At 44.6% G+C, this 10,705-nt stretch overlaps 1 long non-coding RNA gene across 2 annotated transcripts; it reads left to right on the forward strand.

Annotated features, from left to right (window-relative positions):
- Positions 1-507: 507 nt before the first annotated feature.
- Positions 508-10,194, forward strand: LOC311603547. 2 transcript variants are annotated; one of them, XR_014781120.1, is made up of 4 exons: positions 508-578; positions 1,626-1,730; positions 6,640-6,729; positions 8,422-10,194. It is a non-coding gene; the product is annotated as an uncharacterized lncRNA (long non-coding RNA). The 2 variants fall into 2 exon arrangements; XR_014781121.1 differs by lacking the exon at positions 6,640-6,729.
- The last annotated feature ends 511 nt before the right edge of the window (positions 10,195-10,705 follow it).

Here is a 10,705-nt window from a genome sequence, read left to right on the forward strand (position 1 = left end):
TAAAGAGCTTCTGGTAAAAGAAAGAAAGCTCACAATTCAAGAATGCTAAAATTGAGGGAGGGGAAGATGTGAAATTATTCCTCAGCCAAGATGTAAAACTGAAAAATAAGCACAGAAAAAGTACACCGCCACCAGGTACCAGGGAAATACAAATTAAAGCCATGATAGAATCCTGTCCCACACCCAACAGAGTGGCTCAGGTATGACAAAACAATGAACAACAACATACTTTCTGGCCAGGAAGGAATAATGAGGACCATATTCACCCTTCCTGCCAAGAGCTACTAGATAACTGAGCGAATTATATGAAATGATAATTTCCAGACATTGGACAACGGTCGACGCAGAGCTGGGGTCCCTGAGAACTGGACAGGACTCATGGGGCTCCAGGGAGTCAGTACAGGAGGAGTGGCCACAGGGAACCCAGCAATATTTCAAATTGGAGAGGAAGGAACTGGAATGTCAGAAAGAGAAGGTCAAAGTGTCTAGAATTTGTGGCTTGGGATCCTTATAATGACATCACAGAGAAGCACAAATTGGGGAAGTTGGCAGAAAGAGCCACCTGAGATGTGTGATGGGTAAGGATGGGCTTTTCTTTTCTTTGTTTTAAAGGTTCTATGAGTAGCCAGGTTTATTATTAATCTCCCACTGACAGGCATAAAAACCCAACAGCCCCCCTTCCCTAATAAGCAAGTTGAAAAGCATTTAACAAAAGCACAGCCCACAATAGGGAGTCAGGAATCCTGTGACCTGCCATCTCTGCTTTGGTAGCCAGAAGGGAGTTTGAGGCTCTCCAAGGCATCCAAAGCATCAGGGAGCCCGATGCCATCATTTTGGGAGGAGAGGACTGCCGGTCGAGCTCCGTCTTTCTGAACTGGATGTACAAGAGGGTTAATCTAGTACGGCTACTCACTTCAGGATGCGTCAAAGAAAAATGCCTCATCTTCGATCCGTTGTCCTTGCAAAACTGTTTGAACTTCATCATGTTCCTTCGATAAAGGAACCAAACCTTAATTTGTTGGTTTCTTTTTTTTTTCTCAGTGGCAGTCTATCGGCCAGCTCCTCCATAGTCTTCTCACTAGGCCTCTGGTTCAAAGTGTTTTTTTTAAGGGCCTCTGCTTACAGGTTAAGCCAGGGTGTTGATCCCAGTAGGCCAATCTCAGAGCTGTCTCCATTAGAGTTACTTCCGTCTTCGCTGCAGCTCGCTTGACTCCGGTTCGTCAGTTTCAGGATGGGCTTTTCAATGAGAGGGACCTGTGTGAAGTTAGAGAAAGAATCTGGGATGTACGTGTGTACAAAGCGTATTTAGAGCTCTCACACCAGGCAGGAAATGGTTAACGTTTCAATGACCACAGGAGAAAAGCCTTATTTCAGAAGCCTCAGTAATGGGGCATTCGCTGTACTGTAAGATGTAAGATCACAGGACGATGCTGTGAACGTAGTAAAACACATGTGCTCTGACCAGTTTCCGCTGTCAACTTGACAACTTAGAGTCACCTGGGGAGAGAATCTTAATAACAAATTATCTACAGGAGGTTGGCCTGTGGGCAAGTCCGGGGGTTGGGATCTTGGCTTTTAACTGATGGAGGAAGACCAGGCCCACTGTGGGTTGTACCATTCCCTAGGCAGGGGATCCTGAACAGCATAAAAGAGGAAGAAGCTATGGAAGAGGAGCAAGCGAGGATTCCTCACACTTATTCTCGCTCTGCTTTTGCCTGTGGATGTGACGTGTAAGTTCCTACATGACTCCCCGGCCATAATGGATTGTAACTGGAATTGTAAGCTAAATAAACACTTTCTTCTTTAAGTTGCATTTTGTCAGGGTATTTGTTATAGCAACAGAAAAAAATGAAGCTAAGACAGCATCCTATTTATTGCAAATAATTTTAATACATACTAGGAAAAAAGACACGATACTACTTAAAGAAAAGTTAAATAAAAATCAAGCAGCCAAAATGCTGCAACTCAGAATCTATACCATCCAGCCTAAAATTACCAAGCATGCCAGCAAGTTGGAAAGATAATTATCTAAGTAAAAGAAAATCCAGTCAATGAAACTGGCTGCATGGAGGATTTAAAAAATGATGGAACTACTAAGGAAGTAACTGCTGTAGAGTTAGGGAGATGCTAGGCAAGGGTGAAGGCCAGAATTCAGATCTCCAGAACCCACATAAAAGCTGGGTGGGCAGTGGGGCTCCCCTGAAATCCTCAGCACACAAAGGACAGTGACAGGGGACCCCCAAAGCAATCAGGCAAGCCAGACAAACCAAATGGTAAGCTCTGGGTTCAGTGACTGATCCTGCCTCAGTTTATCAGGTAGAGAGCCATTGAGTAAGGCACCTGGTGTCAGCTGGGGACCTCTGCATGCTCATGGACACACACCTACATGTGTGCACGTTCTTTTAGTTCTTTGAGTATTTTTTAAGCTTTCTGTTCTCTACTCTGTCTAGAAAACAGTTCCTTATCAAGGGCAGATTATTTTGGTTCATATGTTTTCTTTTTTTAAATAAATCACTTTTTCCCATTTCTTCTTAATTTTTGTGATTTAAAAAAATTTATTGTTTAAATCAAATGTTCTCTCTTTTCCAATTATTTTATTTCGTGTACATGTGTGTCTTGGTGAAGGTTCAAATGCACACCCTCATGTGAGCTCAGGTCATGGCCTACAAATGGAGTTCAGAGGACACCTTGTAGAAGGCAGTCTGGGCCGGCTAGTTTTATGTCTACTTGACACCAGCTTTGGTCATCTGAGGGGAGAAGACCTCAACTGATAGATTGTCTTCATAAGATTGGGATGTAGATGTATTCTTAAAAGCAATGCACATGTTCCCAGCCCGTTGTGGGTGGTGCTACCCTCTGGCTGGTGGTCCTGGGTTGTATAAGGCAGCAGGCTGAGGAAGCCATGAGGAGCAGTCTTGTAAGCAGCACCCCTCCGTGGCCTCTGCATCAGCTCCTGCCTCCAGGTTCCTGCTGTGTTTGAGTTCTTGCCCAGCTTCCTTCAATGGTGAAGCACGATGTGGAAGTGTAAGTAAAATAAACCCTCCCCTCCCCCCAGGTTTCTTTGATCAATGTGCCTTATCACAGCAATAGAACCCCTAATGAAGATGAGGTACCAGGACAGAACACAGGTCACCAAGCACCAGTTACCCTGTGAGCCATCTCGCCAGCCTCCAAAGGATGCACTTTAACTATAGATGCACAACTAAACACCAAGTCAGAGAATAAAAGAAAAAAAAACACAAATTGCTAATGTCAAGGTTAATAAGGGAGCCGTGTCTATAAACTCTGCTCATTGGCAGCAAACTACATCTACTGTGTTCGAACCGAAGGCCTACAGCTGTGGAACGTTTATTCAGAGTGGCTGCCATAAGTCACAGATTGTGTCAGACAGACCCTGTGCACTTCCTATAGGCCTCTGTAGAGGTGGTTTGGGGTTATGTTTTTCAGGTGAGAAGACTGAGGCTAATAGAGGACAAGTGATCTGCCTCAAATCACACAGCTCGTTAGCAACAAAACCCTTGGCATCTACTGTACTTGCTGCCCCATGAGCCTCTGGCCTCTCATAACAGACTCACCGAAATGAATCTAAATGCATCTAGTATTTTTATCAGAAGAATTTTTTTTTTAATTATAGCTTGAAAATCTTGAAGGAAGAGTGAAAAAGCCTTCTCACAGAATCGCTGCTGCAGTTGCCATGGCAACCTGAAAGGAGATTACATACACATCGGTTTTTACAACTCCATCTTTTAATAGGTGCAAAATATAACCACAGGCTGCTGCTGATTCCTGGTAGAGATCTCCCAGGGAAAAAAATCTATCTAATCAAAAAAAAAAAATCTCATCAGCTTCTATAGTACAAAAATCCCAATTTGCAGAGTAAGCAGAAGTCTCTCAGGCAGGGCGGATAACAGTTCCTTCTTTCTGACATTCTGCCTACTAGGACAAGAACCAAGAGAAGAAAAATTAAAGTAATACTGGAAGGAAAGACACTAAGACATGGTGTGTTTGATTCCTACATCATGGGGCTAATCAAGAAGCTGTGGGAAGGGAGCCATGAACTTAGGGCTCTGGTGATGTTACTGGGAGAGCAGTGAACGGCCCCACCCCTGGCGGCGGAGGCAGTCCACCTCATTTGCTGTGAAATAAAAAAACCACAGCTGCAGGGGCTTTAGCTCTCCTGGTGGTACCCACGGTACAGCCACTGTCAACCTAACGCTCTCTGTCACAGTGATATGGAATTCAGAAATCCAATGAGGTTACGAATCTGTTGGAAAAGATGAACATCCTTGTGCGTCTAACATTAGACCCTTTAGTGTATCTCTCTGAAAGCAGCTTTGAAAAGTTATACATACTGAAACAGTAATAATAAGGAAAGCAAAACATGATTTGATGGGTTTTTAAGGTGACTTCTGACTTCGATTAGTTAGTGGAAATAACTACATTGGCTTATTGATTAGGATTGGGCCTGACTGACGATGATAAAAATCACGATGTAAAAACAGCTTAAACAATGTGGAATTTTTCTTCTCCTGGAAAAGTCTGCAGAGTCCTTTAGCAGGTCTACCATCAGGAGAGATCCAGGCTCCCTGGTGTTTTGCTCCACCACTCTCAGCATGTGGCTTCTAACACCTGATCCCAAGTGGCTGCCTATGCTGCAGCCCATGTATCCATGGTAAAATCAGAAGAGTCGAGAACTCAGTAAAGAAGGAAACCCTTTACCCGTGGAAGGACACTGATCTAAAGTTCTGTGCTCTTATGCATGCATTCCACTGGCCATGTTCTATGTGGTGCGCTCTGTCTTTGTGCCTTTGGCAAGAAAGACCCACACGCTCTTTAGAAATAACCAGAGATGTGCTTCTTGGAACAGACCGGAGTCATGGGTTCAGGCTTGGTTGATTCATTCATTTGTTCATATATTTATTAAGGGTATATTTATGGGAAACTACATGTGGGAGGGGGGTACATGTGTGAGTACAGCCAAAGGTTAATAAGAAGTCTTACTACTCAGAAGCTCTCCATCTTTTTTTTTTTTTGACAGGGTCTCTCATTGGCCTAGAGCTTGAACAGTCGTCTAGACTGGCTGGCCAGAGAGTCCCAAGGATCTTCTTTCCCAGTGCTGGGATTATAAGCACAAGGCACCACCATGCATGGTTTTGTAAAATGTAGGTTCTAGAATCAACTTCAGATCATACTAGAGTGGCAAGTCCTTTGCCTTCTAAGCCATCTCACCAGCACCTCAAGCTGTAATCACTAGTCAGTTGGTAAACATCAGGCTTCATTTTACTCATTCGCTCACTCACTCACTCACTCATCATGTGCATGTGTGTTCCTGCATGAATTTATATACACCACAAACATGCAGGTGCCCACAGATGCCAGAAGGGGGCAGTGGATCCCCTGCAGCTGGCCTCCTTGTTGCCTGTGATGTACGTGCTGGGACCGGAAGCATTCTTAATCCTTGAGACAGCTCTTCAGTCCTGCATCAGGGTTTCTGTGAGATTCTGGAAACAAAGAAAGCCCATAACAACACATATGTCAATACAACGTGGAACAAATTTCATAAGGTAAAAACTACCTAAGGTTTTCAATTGCAAGGGAAAGTCTTCAAGGATGCCATCATAAAGAAAATAACATGTCACTTAGATCCTTAAAAAAAAAAAAAAAAGGACTTCTATAAGAGGTGTCTGAGAATGGGAGAAGAGCAAAAAGCTGCTGGTGCATGTTGTAAAATGGAGGAGGCGTTCCAGGCAGAAGGATAAACAAATGCAAGTGCAACAAACCATGGGCGAGCACAGCACACCGGGAGCACTTGGCAGCTCCATAAGGCTTGGCATGGAGATCGGAGATGGAAGAAAAGGGCCAGGGAGAAATGACGCTGGGTGAGACAGGAACACAGGCAGAGTCCCCACAATAAAGGGCAGTGTAGACAGCCTGGAACCCTTGTCCATTGCTCTACACACACTGGGGTACTGGAAGAGGGGAGGAATAGAGAAGGGCTCCAGGAGACTGGGTTTTGAAATACGAATCTGGAAGGCATGCGCAAATGTGCAAGGCAGATGGGAGGCCCAGCTGAAAGCGGGGGAGCTGTTCATTTGTCAAGCATTTTCTGAGCTCCAACTCTGCCAGGCCCTGTGTGCAGTGTGGTAAAGGCATCAGATCACACAGCCACAGGGACAGTCCAGGAGCTGCAGGAAAGAGACACACGAGCAGGTGTTAACAGCGTTCCAAGCTGTATAAGAAGGGAAGGAGGGGAGTGGCCACAGAGGGCGGTGAAGACAGTACCTGGCTCTGCTGCAAGGGGATCCGAAACTCTGCAGAGGAAAGTGAGCGTTGCTTTAGCGAGAGCCAAGATGAATTATGACAGAGGGTCAAGAGCTGCCAACTGCATTGCTGGAGTCTATGGTACCCATAGACAAAGGGAAACACAAGGAAACTTTGTGTATCTGAGGCTCAAGCTACAAGTGCAGGCAGCGAAAAATCAGTCCCAGATCGGAACAGAAGGAACCGCAGGATCAGACGCGGTTAGATGGGTCACCAGGCAGATGAGAGGGTGGGCAAGCAAGTTAGCAAGCTGTGGGTGTCTGCTTGCTCCGGTTCTCACCCAGCACACGCCCTTGCCCACTCTCTTTTATCACCCAGGGACCTCTGTTGCCCTCAGACTGCCAGTTGGAGTCAACTAATTGGAAAAAAAACAGAAGAAGATGGATGAGCGGGAGGAGCGATGTGCTGGTCAGTCTTGCTTGGTTTTCCATGTCCCTGTCTGTGCTGTTACCATAGCTTCATTCACACTCACACTGGACGGCCTAAGCCTTACAGGGCTCTTGTGCTGTTTCCTTCTCCTGAGCTCTCACTTTCTTGCACTGTTCTGGATCTCTCCGAAGCACTCCATGCCCTTTCCATTTAGGAGCCGCGCTGGCAAGAGAAAGCGGCGAGCTACAGGGTACTGCAGCACCCTGGCCGCTTCCCTTCATCCTATCGCGGTGCTCTCAGGTCACAGTCCTTGATTACATTCTCAAGTCAGCCAAAAGCAAAAAAGCCAAACTGTTTGGTGCCAGGACCCTGACTAATATAATGACTGAACACCACCCCTGCTTAAATCCCATTTCTTCACAAATTTTGCAGCTTTCATGGTGTAAATGTTCCTCAAGGAATGACTGCATCTCTGAGATAGTTCATAAAATTCTCACCACTCTCATCCAGCTGGTCAAAGTAGCGACCTGATGGGCTCAGAACTTGGAAGATTAAAAACAAAACAAACAAACAAACAAAAAAAAAAAAGCAAAATTCTTGCTCCTAACAGTTTACAAGCTAGCTGGGGGAGATAAGCTTATTAATGCATAGCTAACAAAAGAGACCCACTGGACTGATCTTTGGCCTGCTTCCTGGCATTGGAGGTTAGCAAGTATTCAAAGTTGAAAAAGCCCACTGGTTGTAAGGCCAGAGTCCAAAAGGAGGGAATCTATATATCATTTCTGACCCAACCAGGGTGGATCACAGGACGAGCGTGGCTTCCTAGGGTCCATTGCGTTGCTTTCAGAGAATGGGCAACCAGATGAGCAACAGAAGGCACCTCTGAGAGCATCACCACAGATGCCTGTAGTTCTGAGCCAGTTATTCTTTATCTGAATAATTTCCTAAGGCAGATCGTGATGTATGGAGAAGGGCTGCCCGAAAGACACTCTTACCAAGTTGGGTGCTATTTTAGTAGAGAAGGAATATTAACACATTTACAATTCAGTTGTCTTTCTTTTAGACAAATGATACATTCCTTAGTCCCGCCATACTTCTGAGGGTGGAAGGGGTATTTCTACCACTGCCACACAGCTGGGTCTGAGGACTACCTGCATGCTCTCAGCGTGCTCTGGGATTAGTTTCCATACCAACCAATGTAAGAGTGTTTCCACCCCATCTGCCCAGTCAGGGAAAGACATTAATAGAATAGGTGTATATGAGGAAGAGCAAGAGGCAGGCTGAGGGACTGCAGTCAGCTATTACAGAGCCAACTTATTCTCCATGGCAGCCCTCTGTGGCACAAGACAGTGGGAGACAGAGTGCACCCCGCCTTTTGCTAAAAGCTCTGGGCTCGTTCACATATGTCATCACGTTACCTTCACAGCATCCTTCAGAAAGAAAGAGAGATCCTATTTTGTAGACTGGGGAACAAAGGTGAGGAGTGAAAGAATGGTTGTGTACACACAGGGCGAGGAGATGCTAACACCACACTAGGATTCCAGGATATCACCTCTAAAATCTGCATTTCCTGACACTTGTGCTTTAACAATTATCTTCATGCTTTTATTAACTGAAAACATGGTGGGAAAAGTCACCAAAAAGGATTTTCCTTTTTGAACACAAAGAACAAGATACAGGAAAGTGAGTATCTACGTTCAACTTTTAAATCTCACCTATTTTTTTTCCTAGGTGAAAGAAGCAATTTCAGCTTTGGAATAACAGAAATTTAGTCCACTGGCCTGAGACATAGGTTTGACTCAGAGAAATAATAATGTGGTATCCAGGAAACCAAGATTAACAGGCAGAGGGGACAAGGCACAAGATGTGTCCCAAAGAAAATGAGCTAAAATGCCAGCTTGCTTCTTAACCTGTCTGGGAGATTCTGCCTTTGACCTCAGCTTTCCCAGGGAGAAAAAAAAAACATGAACTGACCCCAATGAGGAACAAAATGACATCTCAGGAGACAGAGACCAAGGGCTTGTTAAACACTGCCAAAATGCTGATGGCGCAGTAACACAGATCATGAGATTTTTTTTTTCTCACCACATCACTCCATATGAGAAGAGCTACATTAAATTAAAAAAAAAAGAAAGAAAGAAAAGAAAGAGGTCACTCTGGACAATGAATGCAGAAAGCCAGAATGTCACTTCATGTCCTTGATAGCCTTCCAAAGCTAAACCAATTATTTCAAGTCAACAGCCAATGACACACTAGTGACAAGAGCTCTCTGAACCCACACCCTGGGGTACATAGAACACTATTATGAATTTTTGTCTTGGAATTCTGTCAATCCACCCCATTTACTCACCATTACATCCTATGTCTAGAATCTTCTTTGCCAAGTAGAATATTGGCTTAGGCCTGATGAGTTCTTGGCCTTCCTCCTGAGGACTACCTCATGGTTTAGAATGCCCATTTGCCTGCATAACACAGAGTCCTTAATATACCTAATGTATTTTCCAATCCTGCCCTTCCCAAGGGAGCACAGATCTGCTGAGCCAGGCTTAAGAGGGCCAGATGGTGGCTTATGGTGAACACTTTCCTACTAATAGCACTTTTCCTGGTGGCAGCAGGCAAGGGTCTTCTCTTGACTTCCAATGCTCCTAGCTATTAATAGCAGTATTGAATGCCAACCTTTGTAGGAGTACTGTAAGGAGACATTACCAAATGCCCATTCACCTAGATACAGCATGGACAATACACACAAATAAAAAGAAATTATTCTATACACGCATAGTGTAATGAACCTGAGGGCTTGCAATACGAATGTGGGTCAAGGCCTACCTACAGGACCATGGAAGCTAATCCCAGTGTAGGTAAAGACTCATTAAATCTGTATTCCTAAGGACTTCCTGCGCAACTTATAGGCAGCATGGCCAGTGGGAGTCCTCTCTCCTACTAATTGTTACTGCTCACACAGCCTTAGGGAGGGCGCTTTGTCAGTCCCCTGACTTCTGGGAGCTTCCTAAGCCTTCTAAGTTCCCTTTGCTTCCTGGGCCTTGTTTGTTACGTTTTAACCTCCTGAGTCTTATGAGCTCTCCTCTTCCCTTAGGGATGGAATGTGTTAACTTGAAGGAAAGAGCTACAGACCAGGATTAGGTGAGATAATTCACACATAACTTTAGTCTATGTTCTCAGACTACAGGCAGCACTCATGACTTCATTGTTTGCGGAAAGTCTGTCTCCAGGTGGGATGGAACCTCCATTCATCATGCAAGCCTCTTCTTTTGCATTCAGAGAGAGTGCACACGGAGTGGGCAAGAGAGACTACTGAAACTGGTAACAAGCCGGGCTTTAAGGGGGTTTCACCCGAAGTCTCCAATTAAATAGTTTCTAGAAGCACTTAGTAAGGTTCTTTCTGAATAGAATGTGGAACGCTGTACACAAAATAATAAATTGGCAACAGTGAACTTTGGGAGCATGCTTAAGAAAGGACCAAGACTGAGTGTATTATTAAAAAAAAAAAAAAAACAATTTGGAAAGTACACTTAAATATAACGAAGTCTGAATTGAATCCAGTCTTCCTCTGCTTATTAGCATAACATGTCAGTTATCCATTAACAAACTTAGGATTCTACATCATGGAATAAAACAGTTAAGTGACAGAAGCAATTTAAAACATTAGTAGGAATTCCCCACCATGCCCTCACCTCCAGCTGATCCAAGTCATTTTACATGGGTACAAAAAGTAGATTCTGTAGGAGAATGCAAGCAACAAGTAGCGTGCTTAAAGAATTCTGAATGCATTTGCAGAAGAAGACCTATGTTCCTTGGTGCTCCGGGAGTATGGCTAGGGGCGTGGGTAATCCTTCCATTATACCCCTGCTTCCCACAGTCTTTCCACATGCTGTTCTTCACTCATCTGCCACAAACACAGGCACTCCCCACGCACTGGAGCGACAGGCTAGCAGTTACAAGAGCTGGGTTACCAGACCCGTTCCGACACAGCTAGCCCAAGTGATTTTCTGTGGCT

This window comes from Acomys minous, assembly GCF_964271855.1.
Source record: "Acomys minous genome assembly, chromosome: 8".
In the NCBI taxonomy this organism is placed as follows: Eukaryota; Metazoa; Chordata; class Mammalia; order Rodentia; family Muridae; genus Acomys; species Acomys minous.